The sequence below is a fragment of the Suricata suricatta genome, chromosome 15, assembly GCF_006229205.1.
Source record: "Suricata suricatta isolate VVHF042 chromosome 15, meerkat_22Aug2017_6uvM2_HiC, whole genome shotgun sequence".
NCBI lineage: Eukaryota > Metazoa > Chordata > Mammalia > Carnivora > Herpestidae > Suricata > Suricata suricatta.
The window spans coordinates 27,145,597-27,163,551 of record NC_043714.1 but is presented as its reverse complement, the minus strand read 5'-3'; positions in this window follow the sequence as shown (position 1 = coordinate 27,163,551).

The window sequence follows — 17,955 nt, the reverse complement described above, 5'->3', positions numbered from 1 at the left end:
GGTGCCCCAGGAGGGTAGCGAACACAGCATTCTGTAATCGAAGTCACAGAGGCGTGGGGCTTTTGTGTGTATGGAAAGCTGCTTATCAGGAAATGCTTAGGCCTTCTCTGACAAATACTGACATATGGGCAATTCTCTTCCGTCTTGCTTTTAACCGAACTTGCTTCCTAACTAATTTAGGAATAGATCTATAACAGTGGACATAGCACAAAACGATCTCTTAATATATCTTATACCTTGCATTATGGTTTTTGTTTTTTCAAGTTTCAAGTCTGTTCTCTTTAGAGGTAAACATTTTTCTTTATGACTCTTGAGGTAGTGTTAAATCTTTTCTTTTTTAAAAATTGGATGTTTCTATTATATGAGGCTGTACTTTTTTGCTTCATTTTCTCTAGGTAAAGGACCTAAGCTTCTTAAACGGGTATAGCTAAAAGATTTGGCCTTGTTAAAGGAAGACAAAAGTTGGCCGAATGGTGGCAGACAAGAAGGAAAACCGTGCTCGCTTTCAGGTTGAAAAGAGATTATTTTTCTCTGTACCGCGGAGAAGCATGGCCCAGATAATTGAATGGCACACAGCTGTCTCTTTGTAGGTCTGCAGGCACTTTGAGCATGAGCTTGTGTCAAAGAACAAGTAGGTGTGATGACCGCACAATATCTAAGAGAATAAAGCTTGAAACCAAAGGAGCTGGCGTTTCCAAAGTCCAGGAGTGAGAATGTGCTCCCTTCCACTTTTTCTCTTCAGTGAAACTTGAAGAGTACTTGTTATTCGATCATTTATTGCAAAGCTAAGGTAAGAATATCTAGACTGTTTTAGATGTTGGCTTTTTAAGCTGTCGTAGGTTATGTGTCCAGTTTGATACCATGCGGGTTTTTTTTTTATTTTTTTAATGTTTTATTTATTTTTGATACAGAGAGAGACAGAGCATGAGAGGGGGAGGGGCAGAGAGAGAAGGAGACACAGAACGGGAAGCAGGCTCCAGGCTCTGAGCTAGCTGTCAGCACGGAGCCTGATGCGGGGCTCGAACCCACGAATGTGAGATCTGACCTGAGCCGAAGTCGGAGGCTTAACCCACTGAGCCACCCAGGCGCCCACCATGCGGTTTTTAAAAATACAATTTATTGTCAAATTGGCTTCCATACAACACCCAGTGCTCATCCCAACGCGTGCCCTCCTCAGTGCCCATCACCCACGTCCCCCTCTCCCCCATCCACCCTCAGTTTGTTCTCTGCATTTGAGAAGCTCTTGCGGTTTGCCTTCCTTCCCTCTCTGTTTGTGACTTCTTCCCCCTTCCCTTGCCCCATGGTCTTTCTTAAGTTTCTCAAGATCCACATGTGAGTGAAAACATAGTACCATGCATTTTTGATAACCAGATCAGCAATATTCTTGCTTAAAAAATTTAAAAGTGGAAAATTCATAATTGCTTATAAAATACCAGTTATTTTTGTTCCTAGTTTGGTACATGACTTGTAGCAATAATAGGGAGATTAAAAGGTTATCTCTTATTGCCATCTCTTAGCTGAAAGTTAATTATGGCTAATCTGTTTTATAGGATAGGTTTCCATAACCTTATTTTATTTATTTTTTAAAAATTTGTTTTTAATGTTTATGTATTTTTGAAGGAGAGAGAGACAGAGCATGAGCAGGGAAGGAGCAGAGAGAGAAGGAGACACAGAATCCAAGGTAGGCTCCAGGCTCCGAGCTGTCAGCACAGAGCCCAGTGTGGGACTTGAACTCACAAACCATGAGATCATGACCTGTGCCGAAGTCGGATGCTCAGCCGACTGAGCCACCCAGGTGCCTCTCTATAACCTTATTTTAAAGTGGATTCCAGACTACGCCTGTGTGTTTATCTTCCTAAATATTGGCAGTAATGGTGGATTTTCCTTCTGGGAAGGAAACACAGGTGTGTGTGTGTGTGTGTGTGTGTGTGTGTGTGTGTGTGTGTGTATGTATCTGGGTGCGTGTGAACATACGCATTTACAGGCCCTACACCCTGGAAGAGGGATGTTAAGGCTTAGAAGGATGGTGGCTAGGTTTTCTCACTAACACTTGTTACTTATATTTCAAGGCCCCCTTTCTTGTTGCCTTTTCCCTGCTGCCAGGGAAACAGTCCCAGCCAGTGTGAAGATGACCGTGGGGTCCGGGGGCAGCACTGGCCACGGCAGCGTGTGGTGCTAAGGAATCAACACAACAGGCCAACAAAAAACTTTGGAAAAGTTTAGCTTTTCCAAAACAGCGTCTGCATTCTGCTTTTCTTACTCTGGTAGCTCGCTGTGCCTCCTCCTGTTGTCTGACTGTCGCACTCACTCTGTGGGAGACCCTGGAGAGATCAGCCGAACTCTCTTGAGGGTTCAATTCCTACTCGGCTTGTTTTTCATGATTTTTGTGACCCCTGGCATTTCAGTAGTTCGTGAGGAACCTCTGTCCTCCTATTCCATTGGGTTTTCCCCCACCGTGATTGCATGGTTAACCGTTTCTCCAACCCCCTGGTAGCACCAGTAGTATTTTTAAAAAGTCACTTTTCATTTATAGGAGCAATGCGTGAATACACTCTCCTTATTAAGAAAGAAAAGGAGGGGCCCCTGGGTGGCTCAGTCAGTTGAGCTTCCAACTTTGGCTCAGGTCATGATCTCGTGGTAGGTGGGTTTGAGCCCTGTGTCTGGCTCTGTGCTGACAGCTCGGAGCCTGGAGCCTGCTTCGGATTCTGTGTCTCCCTCTCTCTCTGTCCCTCCTCCACTCACATGCTGTTTCTCTGTCTCTCTCTCAAAAAAAAAAATTCCAAAAATAAAAAACAAAAGGTGGGAGGGTCAAAGAATATAGATAAAGAGATCCGCTCAGACCTCAGTTGGGGAGAGTCGTGTTCTTTCTCTGGGACCTGTGTATAGACCTGTGGAGACCAGCAGTTCCCAAGCGTTTGCTTGCGCCTGAGGGTTGTCCAGACACATACTCTTAGACTCAGATTGCTGACTCAGGGGTCTGGGACGGGGCCTGATAATTTGCATTTTTAGCAAGTTCCCAGGTGACGTCGATGCTGCTCGTTCAGGGAACACAGGTTGGCAACAGTCCTAGAGTTGAGTTTTGCATACGTGTGCCTTTTAACGAGGTGAATCCTATCAAAAGATATGTACTCTCCAGGTTTCTTCCGCTCTGTGCTGTGGGGGCTTCCTGTGCTCCTACAGAGCGACAGCTCCATTCTGTTTATTTAACAAAATGTTTTAAAATTTAATTTAATTTTTCTTTAATTTTTAAATTTTTATTTATTTTTATTTAAATTTTATTTTATTTATATATATTTTAATGTTGATTTTTAAAATTTTTAAAATTTTTATTTGTTTATTTTAATTTATTTTTGAGAGACAGAGAGAGCACGAGCAGGGGAGGGTCAGAGAGCAAGAGAAGAAGACCCAGAATCTGAAACGGGCTCCAGGTTCTGAGCTAGCTGTCAGCACAGAGCCCAGTGTGGGGCTCAAACCCACAAATCGTGAGATCATGACCTGAGCCAAAAGCCGGATGCTTAACCGACTGAGCCCCCCAGGCGCCCCAACCTCATTCTTTTTGACTGCTGCATAGTGTTACAGAGTATAATAAAAATGCCTTAACTTCTATTAATGGGCATTTTGGCTCTTTTGAGTATTTTTTTAAACTATTATAAATAAACGCACCACTGAACATCTTTGCTTAGTCCTCCTTTATGCAAGCATGTTTGCCAAGGGTACGATGGAAAAGAGAAATTGCTGAGCACAGACATATTTTATTTTATTTTTGTTCTAATTGATAATGTTACCCTGATTCTTTATGATGCACACTACATTAACACCTAGTCCTGGGTAATTTGTTTTATTATCTTCCTAAGCTGGGGCTAAACCAGCGTTGCTAGGAAAATTGTAAAAATGTGCTGATTGGGCTCTTTGGAAATTCAGCCTGAAAGGGGCTTTGGGCTGCTGGCCAATCTTTTTTCATTTTTGTAGACTTTCTAAAACTGATAGTCAACTATTTTTTCCGCCCTCAGTATGCTTGATGGATAAGAATTGCCATCAGTAACAATGGCTCAATTACAGGAAACTTCTGGAGGATATCAGTCCAGATGTATCTTTTTATGTGGAGTTATCACTAGTCTTCTCCGATCTGGGTCTTCTTCTTCCCTGTTAGACTATATATTGATAACCAGATAGCAGTGCTTGTGTACTCTGCCTTCAAAACCAGTTATTCCTCTTTTCTACTCTGCCCTTGGCAGGGACATGTGTTAGGTGAGCCTGGCACGTATTATTAGGCGGGGCTGCAGCCATAGCTAAGTTGTGGCAGGGTCCGTGGGTGTTACATCCCAGCACTACCATTGCGAATATATTTGATTTCATGGATGGGTAAGATTAAAATTAGGGGTGGGGAGCTCATGCTGGGTTGCTAAATCCTTGTTTTGCCAAAGCATTAAAATCAACAACATAAAGCCACCATCTTTTTCATAAGTGTGAGATTTCTTTCCAGATGTTTATTTACCCATTTAGAGAGAGAGAGAGAGAGAGAGAGAGAGAGAGAGAGCGAGCAAGCAGGGGAGGGGCAGAGAGAGAGAGAGGGAGGGAGAGAGAATCCCAAGCAGAGCCTGATGCGGGTCTCAGTCTTGCAAATTGTGAGATCATGACCTGAGCCTAAGTCAAGAGTTGGACACACGACCCACTGAGCCACCCAGGTGCCCCATAAATGTGAGGTTTAATGCTCCTCTGCACCTTCCCAAATCAGGAAGGACGTTATCTCAGCATAAAGGATACGACTTTTAAGTTCAGTTTCAAGAAAATGGAAACATTTTTTCCCCCTCCTCTGCCTCAGGCAAGTGAAAATGTTGATTTAGTCTAGAGTTGTCCTAGTATGTAGCGGAACCTGCCATTTCTTAAGTAAAAACTGTGATGTCTGTATTAGGTTTTCCTAGTTTGCCATGCTGGTAATTTGCTCCCAGTAGTGATCTCTGGACATGGGGGTGGTCCTATAATGTGCGGTTTTTCAGGAGAAAAATGCTTAGGCTTCTCACAGGCACCTATTCCCACTCTTTGAGCACTTACAGAAAAATGCTGTGTACCAGGCATTGAGCTAGATTCTAGCTAAAAAGAAGAGGAAAAAGCTCTTGCATTTCAGCAGCTCCCTGATAGTCCTGCCGCCTCTGCAGCAAGCAGACTGCTTTCCCACGAAAATGTGTTCAGACTTTAAGCTGATAGCTACCATGCATGCTCAAGGGCACTTGCCATCAAAATCTTATGTTGGTCACTCTGCCTCCAAGCCATGCTTAGACAGAGTTGCTCTTGTAGCTTTGAGCGTTTTGGGAACATCTCCTTTCAAAGCCAAGAAACTCTTTCTGTGGTAAGGACACTTGAATGTCTCTTACCTACTTGTGTGCTTTCTTCTTTGGGATGTGAGAATACCCAATAAATGATAGCAGAATCCGCGTGCTGATTTTAACAGCAGGGCTCCTGGGTACAGAGCGACCCTCCTCTCCCCTAAAAATACCTCAGCAGACCCTGGGACACTTGTGCATTTCGAACTGCATGTGGTGTGTGGAAACAAATTAAGAAATAACCCACAGAGTAACAATGTTAATTCTTTCTAGACATCTAAGATCTAAGGGGCTTATTAGGTTTTAAATAGATACAATGCTTTATTATTTTCCTGTTACAACTTAATTGGGTGAGGTGCTGAAGGGATTGAGATGGCCTAAAAAATGTGAAAACCCTTGGGTTTGGTTATAATGGGCACTGAGTGCCATGTTAAAGGCAATCCAGAAACCTGAGGGTTTATTTCAGTGAATCTGATAGAAAAGGTATTTAAAGGGGCGCCTGGGTGGCTCAGTCGACTGCGTCTCAGGTTATGATCTCACTGTTCATGGGTTTGAGCCCGGCATCAGGCTGTGTGCTGACTGCTCAGAGCCTGGAGCCTGTCTACCGATTCTGTGTCTCCCTGTCTCTCTGACCCTCCCCTGCTCATGCTGTCTCTCTCTCTCTCTCTGAAAAAAAAAAATTAAAGAAAAGGTATTAAAAAAAGGGGTGGGCAGCATCTGGGTGGCTCAGTCAGTTGAGCATCTGACTTTGGCTCAGGTCATGATCTCATGGTTCTTGAGTTCGAGCCCCACCTCAGGCCCTGTGCTCACAGCTCAGGGCCAGGAGCCTGCTTCAGATTCTGTGTCTCCCTCTCATTCTCTGCCCCTCCCCACTCGTGCTCTATGTCTTGCGCTTTCACAAGTAAATAAACATAAAAATAAAAAAAGGGTGAGCTCTGAGCTGTATGTGCATCCCATGAACTTCCCCCCAAGAAGACGACTGTCCTGGAGCCTAATAAATATTTAATATAAGAGGAGGCATCTGAAGCTGAAGGGCTTGCTGCAGTCACTGTGAAGAAGCTGGTGCTGGTCTCAGCTGTGTGGCAGACTCTCCACGCCCGTCAGGAAGTGGGGCAGGAGCAGGTCATTTCACCTCACTGTGAGGGGGCCTGTTGATTCTGATGAGTACTGATCAGTTTCTTTATGGACTCCTATATTGTAAAATGCTTACCATTTTTAACCGTTTGGAATTTTTATTTACTTATTTTATTTATTTTATTTTCTGGAATTTTTTTTAAAGTACTATATTATTTTAGTTGGAATTTGGTGCCCTATTGCTGAATCTTAGCCTTGTGTGTTGGTAAAATTGAGATGTTATGTATTTACTAATTATTTGTAATGTTATAATATTTTTCATAATAGAGAAAAGAACAAAATATTACAGAAAACTTTTGCCTGACAAGGATTACTTTCATTTGAAGAAGCACCATGACCTGGCTCTGACTCTTTTTGAACTTTTTGCTTTAAAGCTGGTTACAAAATTTGCCATATAGAACTTAAGTTCTGAATTTTTTCCATGGATTTTACCTTAAAAATTAGTCTACAAAATAAACTGTCACTTTTGTGATTGTTAATTTAATCTGGGGGTGCCTGGGTGGCTCAGTTGATTAAACATCAGACTCTTGATTTTGGCTCGGGTCATGATCTCATGGTGCATGAATTCGAGCACCTCATGGGCTCTGTGTTGACACTGAGGAGCTTGCTTGGGATTCTCTCCCCACACCGCCCCCCTCCCCCAGCCCCTCACCTCCATTTTCTCATTCTCTGTCAAATAAAACCTTTAAAAAATAAAAAATGTAATCTCTATATTTCACAAATGTTATGAGAGCATAAATGACATTTTTTGAAAAGTGTTTTCTGCTTTGGTTCCTAATACAGTGGAATGTACTAGATAGACTCTTAATAGACATTTAATACTTGTGCTTCATGTTGAAAATGGAACTAACCAATTCTTAGTAAGTTTTTTAATTCTCATATATTCTTAGTCACCAGAGTAGGTTTTTATGATACCTGTAAATTCTAGAAATGATAATTTCTTTTTTTAAATTTTATTTATTAATCTGAGAGAGTGAAAGAGTGAGCTTAAGAGAAAGCACGTGGGAGGGGCAGAGAGAGAGGGAGATCGGGCGGTCCAAGAAGTGGATGCTTTCTTCCTTGGTGTCTGGTTCCTAAGTGTGGAATCAAGATGCAAACCCAGGTGGGTCGGATTCCCGGGTTCATGCTCTGTGACCATGACCCTCCGCCGCTGGCTGTCATTGCACCTGACTTTGGAGGGTGTTGTTCTGTGGACTCCTTAACCACCGGCTGCACCTTATTTCCTCTGTGAATGTGTGAACACAGTGTTTCTATGGATTATTTCTTCTTCCCCACTCTCTTCTGGTGGGGTTACCAGGGAAAGTGTAGAGGTAGGGAAAGGAAGGAAAAGTTGAGTTCAGCTCAGGACCAGTCTGTGTATATTTTTCATGTTCCAATTCTCCTCATTTTCCAAATGTGGTCCCAGACTGCACCAGGGATCAAGTTAATCAACTTAGTCGAGTCTTTATTACTGGGGATCAGCCAGATCCTAACTAACGTCTGGTAAAATCATCACTTCCTAGTTTTTTCTGTATGCAGGTGTGGGATGGCTGAGGAACCTTGATTTGAGTGGGCCAGCCTGCCAGAGAGAAGATCGAGACCTGATCTGGGCTTTGAGGAGCTAATGGCTTGTGTGGGATGCAGGTCTGTGAACTTTCACTGCTACATAAGACAGACTAATCTCACTGTGAAAGTGACCCACATAATCTGAATTAAGGGAAAGGAGTAGGTGAGTCTGGTGGGGGAGAATCTATAGCATTTTCATAAAAGATAAGCTCCCTGAATCTCAACCTTGAGGATTTTGATAGGTGGGCCCAGGAAAGAAAATTCCAGATAAGAGTGGTATGGAGATTGCCTTACATACGGTAACAAATTCATATGAAATTTTTGTTGCCTAATATATTATCCTAAAACATAAGCAGATTGAAAAAGCCAAACATTGGGGTGCCTGGGTGGATTGGTTGAATGACTCTGGGTTTTGGCTCAGGTCATGATCTCATGGTTTGTGGGATTAGGCATGCATTGGGCTCTGTGCTGACCGCTCAGAGCCTGCTAGGGATTCTTTCTTTCGCTCTCTCTGTCTGCCCTTCCCCCACACGTGCGTGCATGTGTGCACTGCAGTTTTTCTCTCTCAGTAATAAATAAACAAAATCACCCCCCCAAACATTCATTACCTTACGCAGTTTCTGGAGTTCAGGATGAGACTTGCTAGCTACATAGTTCTGGCTCGGAGTCTCATGAGTTTGAAGTAAAGCTGTTGGCTGGAGATGCAGATACCTGAAAACTTGACTTGGGTACTCTTTGGTAGGGGGTATCCATTTCTTACTCCATGGACCTTTCCGTAAGGCTGTCAATGACATGGTTTTCCTCAGAGTAAATGATCCCTCAGAGAACCCAAGAGCTGTATTTTATCAGTCGTACAGATTGTCCCTGGTACAAGTGTGTGACTACCAGCGGTCACTGAAGCCATCTTGGAGGCCATTGTGTGGATCACCATAGAGATGACTTGGTCTGTCATGTGTGTGTGGAAACAGAATTACTGGTGTATAATCTGTTCCAGCCTCGGTACCTGGAACTGAGGCAATGAGGAATGATATCTGTGAGGTGAAGTTGATGTTGATAACAGTGTTAATTTCCATGAGACGAATGTGACGTGGAATTAACCTTCAAACAGCTTATTCTATTGGGGAGTTATATTTTGTACATAAGTATAATTCCAGGTGGAAAGCAAAATGCATACAGAGTTATGAATTATAAATGTGAGAGCTCAGAGGTTACCTCTAGGGGAGCCGATTTGTAGGGGAGGTGGTGTTTGTGTTTAAAGGAAATAGTTTGAGTTGCTCACACTGAAGTGAGGTAGTGTGGTCATCTGTGCCTGGGGACTGCTGTTAACCCCTTTCTCGATGGGCTTATCCTTCCTGCCGGGATGGCAGAACGTGTAATGAATATTGTATTTTAAGGTTAAATTTGAAGTAACTTCACTCGTTGGTTTGATAGTGTTGACCCTTGCAACTTTTTTCTATTTTTGAGCAAGAAATGAGGATGGTAGAAATGTTTAATTTCTTAGAGTACCGTGCACTAACCATTTTATTTATGTTGTATAAAATTTGTTACCATATGTAACCAGTTCGTATAAATATATATTACCTGTGGGGAACTGTATTTGTGTGTGCGTGCATGCGCGTGTGCGTGTGCGTGTGTGTGTGTGTGTGTGTGTATGTGTGTGTGTGTATCTAAGTATCAGTGTTCCGAGTCCTGCACTGTGGTTGTTTTCTGTAGCCACAGGGAAGCCTTCACCATTGTTACCCACAATAGATTACTTTTCAGAATTTGCTCATCTCTTAAAGGCCATTAAAGGCTTAGTGACTAATGAGCAAACCCAGTAAATACTACCTCTGTCTGAAAACAGAGTTAATGTTCCTGGAAAAATTGAGCTGTGTTTTCTGGTTATCCAAGTGGAGCCGGCCGTTCCCAGTGGTTCAGGCTGTCATAAGCCCTTGGTGAGGAAGAAATGATGTTATTCTGGAGACAACGGTTAAGTAATTAGACTTTTACGTCATTTTAATTAAGAATTTTCTAACTTTAACCTCTCTTCCCAGCCTCTGGGCAAGGCGCAGGCACCCCTTGTCAGTCAGGCTCTATTGCCAACATGGAGGGCGGCCTCCGGGGAACCTGGGAGCCAGGCCTTAGTGAGGGCTCACGTTCTCCCCGCCCCACAGAGAGCATTTACATAGGCCATCGAAGCAGTGTCTGTGTGTCACAGCTGGACCAGTGCTAACAACATCTCCAGGGCCTTAGTATAAAACAAAGGCCTGTTTTGTTGGGTGGAGAGCATAAATAGCCTTCTTTTCTTTTCTTTTTTCTTTTCCTCAGTCTGATATGAAATTGGACTTGCTTACCGGTAACACACAGCCTGCTTATTGAACTGCTTCTGCTCTTCTCTCGTGATAGAATCGTGGAGCAAGTGTGGGTCCAGGAAAAAAGACGGAGGGTCAGAAGAGCTGGGCTGGGGGACCAGCCTACGTGACTGTGGGTCAGGCCTGTGCTCCTGAACTTCAGACTCCAGCTCCTAAATGCTCTGTAGGCCTATCCAGAGGCTTGGGAGGACAGAAAAAAAGCCATTGTATTTGACTGTGTTTAAAAGCCATGAGGCACGATCCAAATACAAACCGCTCTTTATTGTTGCTTGTTATTTTAATAGTTGTGCTGAATTTTTTTCCCCAAGGGAAAACTTTACCTCTGTCCTTTAAACTGCATAGGCCCAACAGTGAGTAATTATTAACTATATTAATCTAGATCACATAGTGTACAGCCTCTGGATATCATGAGCACTTTATAATTTTAAATGTTCTAAAAGCTGGCAAGTCTGGAACTCTGACAAATTTGTTCTATTTTTTTTTTTTCCCACAAAAACACTAGTCTAGATGCTAAGTGGGTATGGGATTTCTTTCAGGGGTAATGAAAAGTTCTAAAATGGATGGTTTCACTTTTGTGAATATATAAAAAATGTTAAAAACTGTGGTTTTTATCATGTGTGAATTAGGTGTCAGTAAAGCTATCTTTAAAAAAGCAAAACGCTGCCCTAAATTCTGTCTACAAAAATCCCATCATTCCCCCCCAACCTTCCTCCCCAGTCTCTATGACATACCATGCATTTGTTGAATACATATAGGTGACTGAGTGTTTTTTTAAAATTGTTTTTAATGTTTATTTATTTTTAGAGAGACAGAAAGACAGCGTGTGAGCGGGGGAGGTGCAGAGAGAGAGGGAGACACGGAATCCGAAGCAGATTCCAGGCTCTGAGCTGTTAGCATAGAGCCTGATGCGGGGCTCGAACCCACAAACCGTGAGATCATGACCTGAGCCGAAGTCAGATGCTTAGCCAACTGAACCCCCCCTCCCAGGCGCCCATAGGTGACTGAGTGTTCAATAATGTAGTTGAAATCATCCAAGTAGCACAGTGAGATGAGAGTAGAAATAGGGGCTGCAGGGGTGGGGATGAAACCAGGCGGTGAGCCCTGCAGGGAGCAGGGCAGAGGCAGGTTGGTAGTTGGGGGGATTTGTGTCAAGATCTGGCAGTGCTGGTGGATGTGTGTCAGGCCTGGCTCAGGAGGGAGGAAGAAGATGCCCACAAACAAGTGAGGATCTGGGTGGGAAGAGCCACAGATCCTCGTGGGTGCAGGTTAGATGTGTGTTACGCGTGAACTTGGGAATGCTAGTATTTTGTCTCCAAATGCTGGTTACCTTGGCCTTCTAAGTCAGGAAACCCTGTGATAACAGAGTGGGCGTAAGGCCAGAGGTAGCTGCATTTTGGGAAAGTTGGGGGGAGGGGGATTCCGGGAGCCACAAATTCTTAATTGTTAGAGTGTCTGTGACCTTGAAGAGCAAGATAAAAAGCCTGATCAGGTAATCAGACAAACAGAAGCTGAGAAATGAGGTGAGGCAAGATGGCAGAATCCAGGCCTCTGTCGGGGCAGCTGACAGAGATCTGGTTACAGACTTTGGGAGTGTGGTATTGAGAGGCCTTTTGGGTTCATTTTTAGTTTTTCTCACTTGTGTTCTTCTTAATTTTACTACCTTTTGTGGAAGAGTATATTTTCAGTTTTCTAGATGCATATAGTCTTATCTTTGTACAGAATGTATTGAATGCCTTTTCAGATGTATAATTGCAAAACATAAACCACTCTATTTTGTTTCAGCACCTGCAGAAGCTGACTACTAAATCTTAAAAAACCACATTTTGCTCCTCAAAGGGCATTCAAATTCTCTTCCTGTTGGGTTTACGCAGTAAGGTTTCAGACTAAGGTTTCCGTCACTTTTGGTACCATATTGTCTGAGACAGTCACCTTCTTAACATAGTCTTCTGAGAACTATTTAAATTCTGAGGGACTGTGTGAGCCCCTTCCTCAAAAGACAGTGTTAAATAACATTGTAATCAACTGCTGCGAGGGTCCTGCTTCTGAGGACTCCTAACCAACTTATTTTCGTATTTATGAAAACTATTACATGCTCAAGGCAAACAAGAATTCAAACAGTACAAAGGTTACTGTACAAAGTACAGCTAAAATCACATCTCTTCCCCCTTGCCTATTTCCCAGAGACACTTGTAATCAGGCCCCGTGGATGGCCTTGAAGAGATGTCCGTGTAGGTAATGTGCATAACCATTTAAAAATCCAAACGGGAACACGTCATACATGTTATTCTGCACCTAACGTGTATCTTCTTGATGTTTTTCCTCATCTTACACAAATGAATACATCTTTTATTTTTTAAAAAACAGCTTTATTGAGGTGTAATTTGCAGTAAATAATTGTCGTGAAATTTACCTTGAAATTCACCTGTTCAAAGTATACGATTCAACGTTTGCTAAACTTACAGAGTCGTGAAACCACCGCAGCCATCCAGGTTTAGAACATTTCCATTAGCCTGTTTGCAGACACTGCTCTCTCACCCCCAGGCCACCACTCATCCACTTCCCGTCTCTGCAGATTGATTTTACTCTTTTTAACTGCAGCTAGCGGTCCATTTTGTGGAAGTATAAAAAGTGTTGAAGGTCTCTCTCCAAGCAAATTGGGATTTTGTGCTGATGTTTTATTTTGCTGCCTTCTTACTTCCTTTAGAAAAATTTGACAAGGTTGAAAATTTGTCTTTGAGCCAGACTCAGTAAGAATGAGAAGGGAATTTTAGTGAAGGTTGTTTGTAGATTTCCAGTGACTAGCTGTTAGACTGGAAGAATTTTAGGGGCTGGGTAATTATCTACATGTGAATAGAAACCGCCTAAGGCCATCCTCAGTTAGGTGACACCCCAAGCAGTAAGGTGTATTTTATGGATGTGGAGAAGTGGAATTAAGTATTTATGCAAGATCGAGGGGAATTTATTTTTGTTTGTTTTTGTTTTTACTGTACCTCCAACTAGGAGGATTTCAGGAGTTGCTGAGTGTTCAGGAGTGTATGTCTGAGGATATATTTTCAAACCATATGGTGGGACCCATTATTGGGTTGTGGATTCTAACCGGCTGTTTAAAAAAAAACACAAAGTAAAACAGAAGAATAGTAAAATGCTATGCATACTGTATTGGTGATCATTGTTTTCTGAAAATTCAGTTTTTCTTACAGTTTATTTAGAGAGAGAGAGAGAGAACCCGTGGTGGAGGGGCAGAGAGAGAGGGATAGAGGATTTGAAGCGAGCTCTGTGCTGACAGCAGAGTGCCCAGGGTGGGCCTGGAACTCACGAACCAGTGAGCTGACCTGAGCTGAAGTCGGGACGCTTAACCAACTGAGCCGCCAAGGTGCCCTTGAAAATTCAGTTTTAATTGTAAATTGTGTGTGTGTGTGCATGCGTGTAGTGTGTGTGTGTGTGTGTGTGTGTGTGTGTGTGCATGCGTGTATTGTGTGTGTGTGTGTGTGTGTGTGTGTGTGATATAAACATTAGAAATGTTGAAAAGTCCGTGCCCGGGAAAATAATACCGGTTATTTTCAGGCCTTCTCTTCATCTGGGCTGTACTAGAACTCTTCCTAGGGGCGGGCAGGATGAGAAGACTAAGGGAGAGTAGTTTATGGAAATAAACATTTGTTGGATATTGACTGGGAAGGTGAACCAGCTGTCCGGGAGAGTGGGAGGCGGAAATGAAAATGTTCAGGGAAACTTTCTGCGGAAGTTTAATAATTCTCCGTCAGAATATTAAATTATTTCCAAAGTTCTAACGAGGAGGCTTTGGATACATTTTAGTCAGTTAATCTATTCTATTCTGGCTGTATTGAGAACAATGTATATGTTTACTGGGGAGAACTTTAGAATAATTAAATTTGTTGGATGTTGTGGTCGGAAGTAACTTAAAGTTGCTGAACATGCATCCCCGCTGTAGTGTCTCTGATGGTTCTTCTGCCCACACTGGTCTGCGTCTGCAGAAGGGACTTCGTTCACGCTCCAGGGATGCAGTTCTTCTCCAGCTTCTTCACACTGAGGGCTTTCAGGTGTCCTGTGTCTCTGGTTTCCGTACTGGGCAGCTGTATTCTCTATTGGTGCATAACGTATTTCCTCAAAACTTAGGCTTAAAATAACAAATGTTTATCATGTCAACAAATGTTTATCATGAGCCACCTGGGTGGTTCAGTCATTAAGAATATGATGTTGGCTCATCAGGGAAACACAAATCAAAACCACACTGAGATTCCACCTCACGCCGATCAGAGTGGCTAAAGTGAACAGATCAGGAGACTATAGATGCTGGCGAGGGTGTGGAGAGACGGGAACCCTCCTACACTGTTGGTGGGAAGGTAAATGGGTGCAGCCGCTCTGGAAAACAGTGTGGAGGTTCCTCAAAAAACTATCCATAGAACTCCCTTATGACCCAGCAATAGCATTGCTGGGGATTTACCCAAGAGAGACAGAAATGCTGATGCATAGGAGCACATGTACCCCAATGTTCATAGCAGCAATGTCAACAATAGCCAATAGGCTCATGGAAAGAGCCTAAATGTCCATCACTGGATGAGTGGATCAAGAAGATGTGGTATATACACAATGGAGTACTACATGGCAATGAGAAAGAATGAAGTATGGCCACTTGTAGCAAGGTAGATGGACCTCAAGGGTGTCATGCTAAGCGAAATAAGTCAGGCAGAGAAGGACAGATACCATATGTTTTCATTCATAAGTGGAACAGGAGAAACTTAACAGAGGACCATGGGGGAGAGAAAGGGGAAAAAATAGTTGGGGAGAGGGAAGGAGGCAAACCATGAGAGACTCTTAATTACTAAGAACACACTGAAGGCAGATGGGGGAGGGGGAGAAGGGAAGGGAGGTTGATGAGGAGGGCACTTGTTGGAATGAGCACTGGATGTTCTATGGAAACCAACTTGACAATAAACTATAAAGGAAAAAAAAAAGAATATGATGTTGGCTCAGATCATGATCTCAGGATTTGTGAGTTCGAGTTCCACATTAGGTGAGCTAGTGCCCCTCTTCAGGTGAGCATGGGCCCTGCTTTGGGTGAGCTCAAGCTCAGGTTTGGGTGCGCCCTGCTTCTGTCTGTCTGTCTCTCTCTCTCTCTGCCCTTCATGGAACAGAGAGGGCTGCAAACCATAAGAGACTCTTGATTCTAGAGAACAAACTGAGGGTTGCTGGAGGCTGGTGGGGGGATGGGCTAGATGGGTGAGGGGCACTAAGGAGGGCACTTGTGATGAGCACTGGGTGTTCTATGTAAGTGTTGAATCACTAAATTCTACTCCTGAAACCAATACTACACTATATATTAACTAACTTGAATTTAAAAAAAAATCTTGGATGAAAAAAAAAAGAGTAAGTCAGGAATCTTGGAGCAGCTTATCTGGGTGGCCTGGCCTGGGTCTCTTATGAGATGCATGAGATGCAGTCAAGTTGAGCATTGGGGCTGTCATCATATGAAGGCTGGTTGGACCACAGGATCCACTTCTAAGATGGCTCACTCATGTACCTGTGGGAAGGAGGCCTAGGTTCCTGACTGTGATGGATCTGGCATGATCTGAGTGTCTTCATGACAGTCCTCTGTGGGATCAGGGGAGACAGAAAGGCAGAAGCCAGAATGCCTTAATGGGTTGTGGTAAGAGCCATGGGAGAGAATACATGCACATCACATAACGCAGGGCCTGCCAGGCACGTAGGAAGTATGCATTAGCAGCTACTGTTTCTGTTCCTGAAATGTGACCATGGATGGATTAGGGTCTATATGTGTCTACTGTGTCATCCCCTGCATGGAATACTATGTGTAGGGAAAGAGTTTTTATTTGTTTCTTTTTATATTTGGATGACTTTCCCAATCTAAATTCCAACTATTGCTTCTAGACCCCTGTGTCTTTATCTTCTTCTTGTGCTGACACAAGATAACTGAATCTAAGTCCTCAAAGAATAAAAGTGATCCTGTTGTTCTTGCTTGTATTGTCTTAGTTCTCTTTCTCCCCATTGTCTGGGTTCCCCCACATGTACCAACAATATGGGTCCATTTCTTTTTATAAACATCAATAGTATCGTCAGGTTCTTGGACTCCAGGTGGAAAATTGAGACTGTTTCTACAGGTCGTTCACATAAGGTTGAGGAGGTGAAGGGATTGTGGATGGGTGTGGTATGAGAGATTGAAGGACGAAATGAGCTCAAAGGAGATTGCAGGAAGGATTCTTGCTGAATCGGTAGATGGTACAAAGAAGTAAAAAGTATGGAAGTTTTAAATCTGGAGACTGGAGTCAGTGGTGGTTCTGTTAATAAGAAGTGAGGAGGAACACAGATGAATAGAGGGAAGAATATATGGTTTTGGAGGGAAAAAGTAAAACTCGGCTTCAGTTTTGAATCTGAGGGAAGTTGGCATCCACCAGGCAGTTATGCGTGGCTGGCCCTTTAGCCAGAGTGCTCCTTGGCAGCCATGTCTGCTAGGGTCAGGCACACCGTGTAAAGGCTTCATTGGCTAGGGTGTGCTGTGTACCCTCAGATAACGTCTGGAGTGGTTCAGGGAGAGGGACCTATAGTTCATGGGAGAAAAGTGAAGGAGACAAACATCGAGCATCAGAGACTGTTGCTTTTAAATGTCTAATTTGCTCCTGGTAGCACCTGTGTAAAGGGTATGTGTGGTCATCTCACTTTTACAAATATAGAAAAAAAGGATCAGAGACTTCAGGTGATCTGTCCAAAGTCACACAGCTAGTAGGTGCTACAGCTAAGATTTGAACTTACCTTTTTGAATGAATGAGTCGTCTTTTTCCCAGGAACGTCAAAGGGCATATGGCCAGTTGAATTGCTAGAACCTGAAAACCATGAAGTCACTCAAAAGCAGCAGGGACCCCTGGTAACTAGTTAATCAGGATGACTAACTGCCAGGTTATGTTTTGTCCCTTCTTTGACTTCCGCCCATTGTTTGTTCCATTCCTAGAGGACTTCGGCATGTGGTACGGCATGTGGTACCATATCTCCTTACTGGGACTGTTCCGCATGTTACTGAAGCCGGAGACCTGTGTTTGTTTCTCTGAATCAGTAGGGGGTGGCAGAGAGTAACAAAAGAGTATCTACTTTGAAATCGTATCCACAGAACCTTTCAGGCTTCATTAACTCTCTTTCCTCTTGGTACCTCTCCCATGCTCACCATGACGAATTGTCAATCCCAGAAGCACGGGGATTGGCCGTTGTACTGTGTCCATGTAGAGGTAAGTTTACAGATCACTTTGCCCGTAGAAACCTGAATCCTCACGTAGTAGTGGTCATCGTTGTTTCAGTAATCGGTTATAGACCGTGGACTGTGCGCTCAGTGCCTTGCAAACATAGAAAGATTTGATCCTCACAACAACCATGCGAGATAGATTTTTATTCCAAGTTTATTCATGAGGAACTTGAAGTTGAGAGGGTTTAAACTTTAGAATTTCATACATTAAGAAGTGATAGAGCTGGGTTAACATTCCTGGTTTTTCTGACCCTCCGGCTATGTTCTTAACTAGGATGCTGATTTGCCTGTTGAAACAAATCTCTTCCCAGACTAAAGCTCTTCCCATCCACCTCTA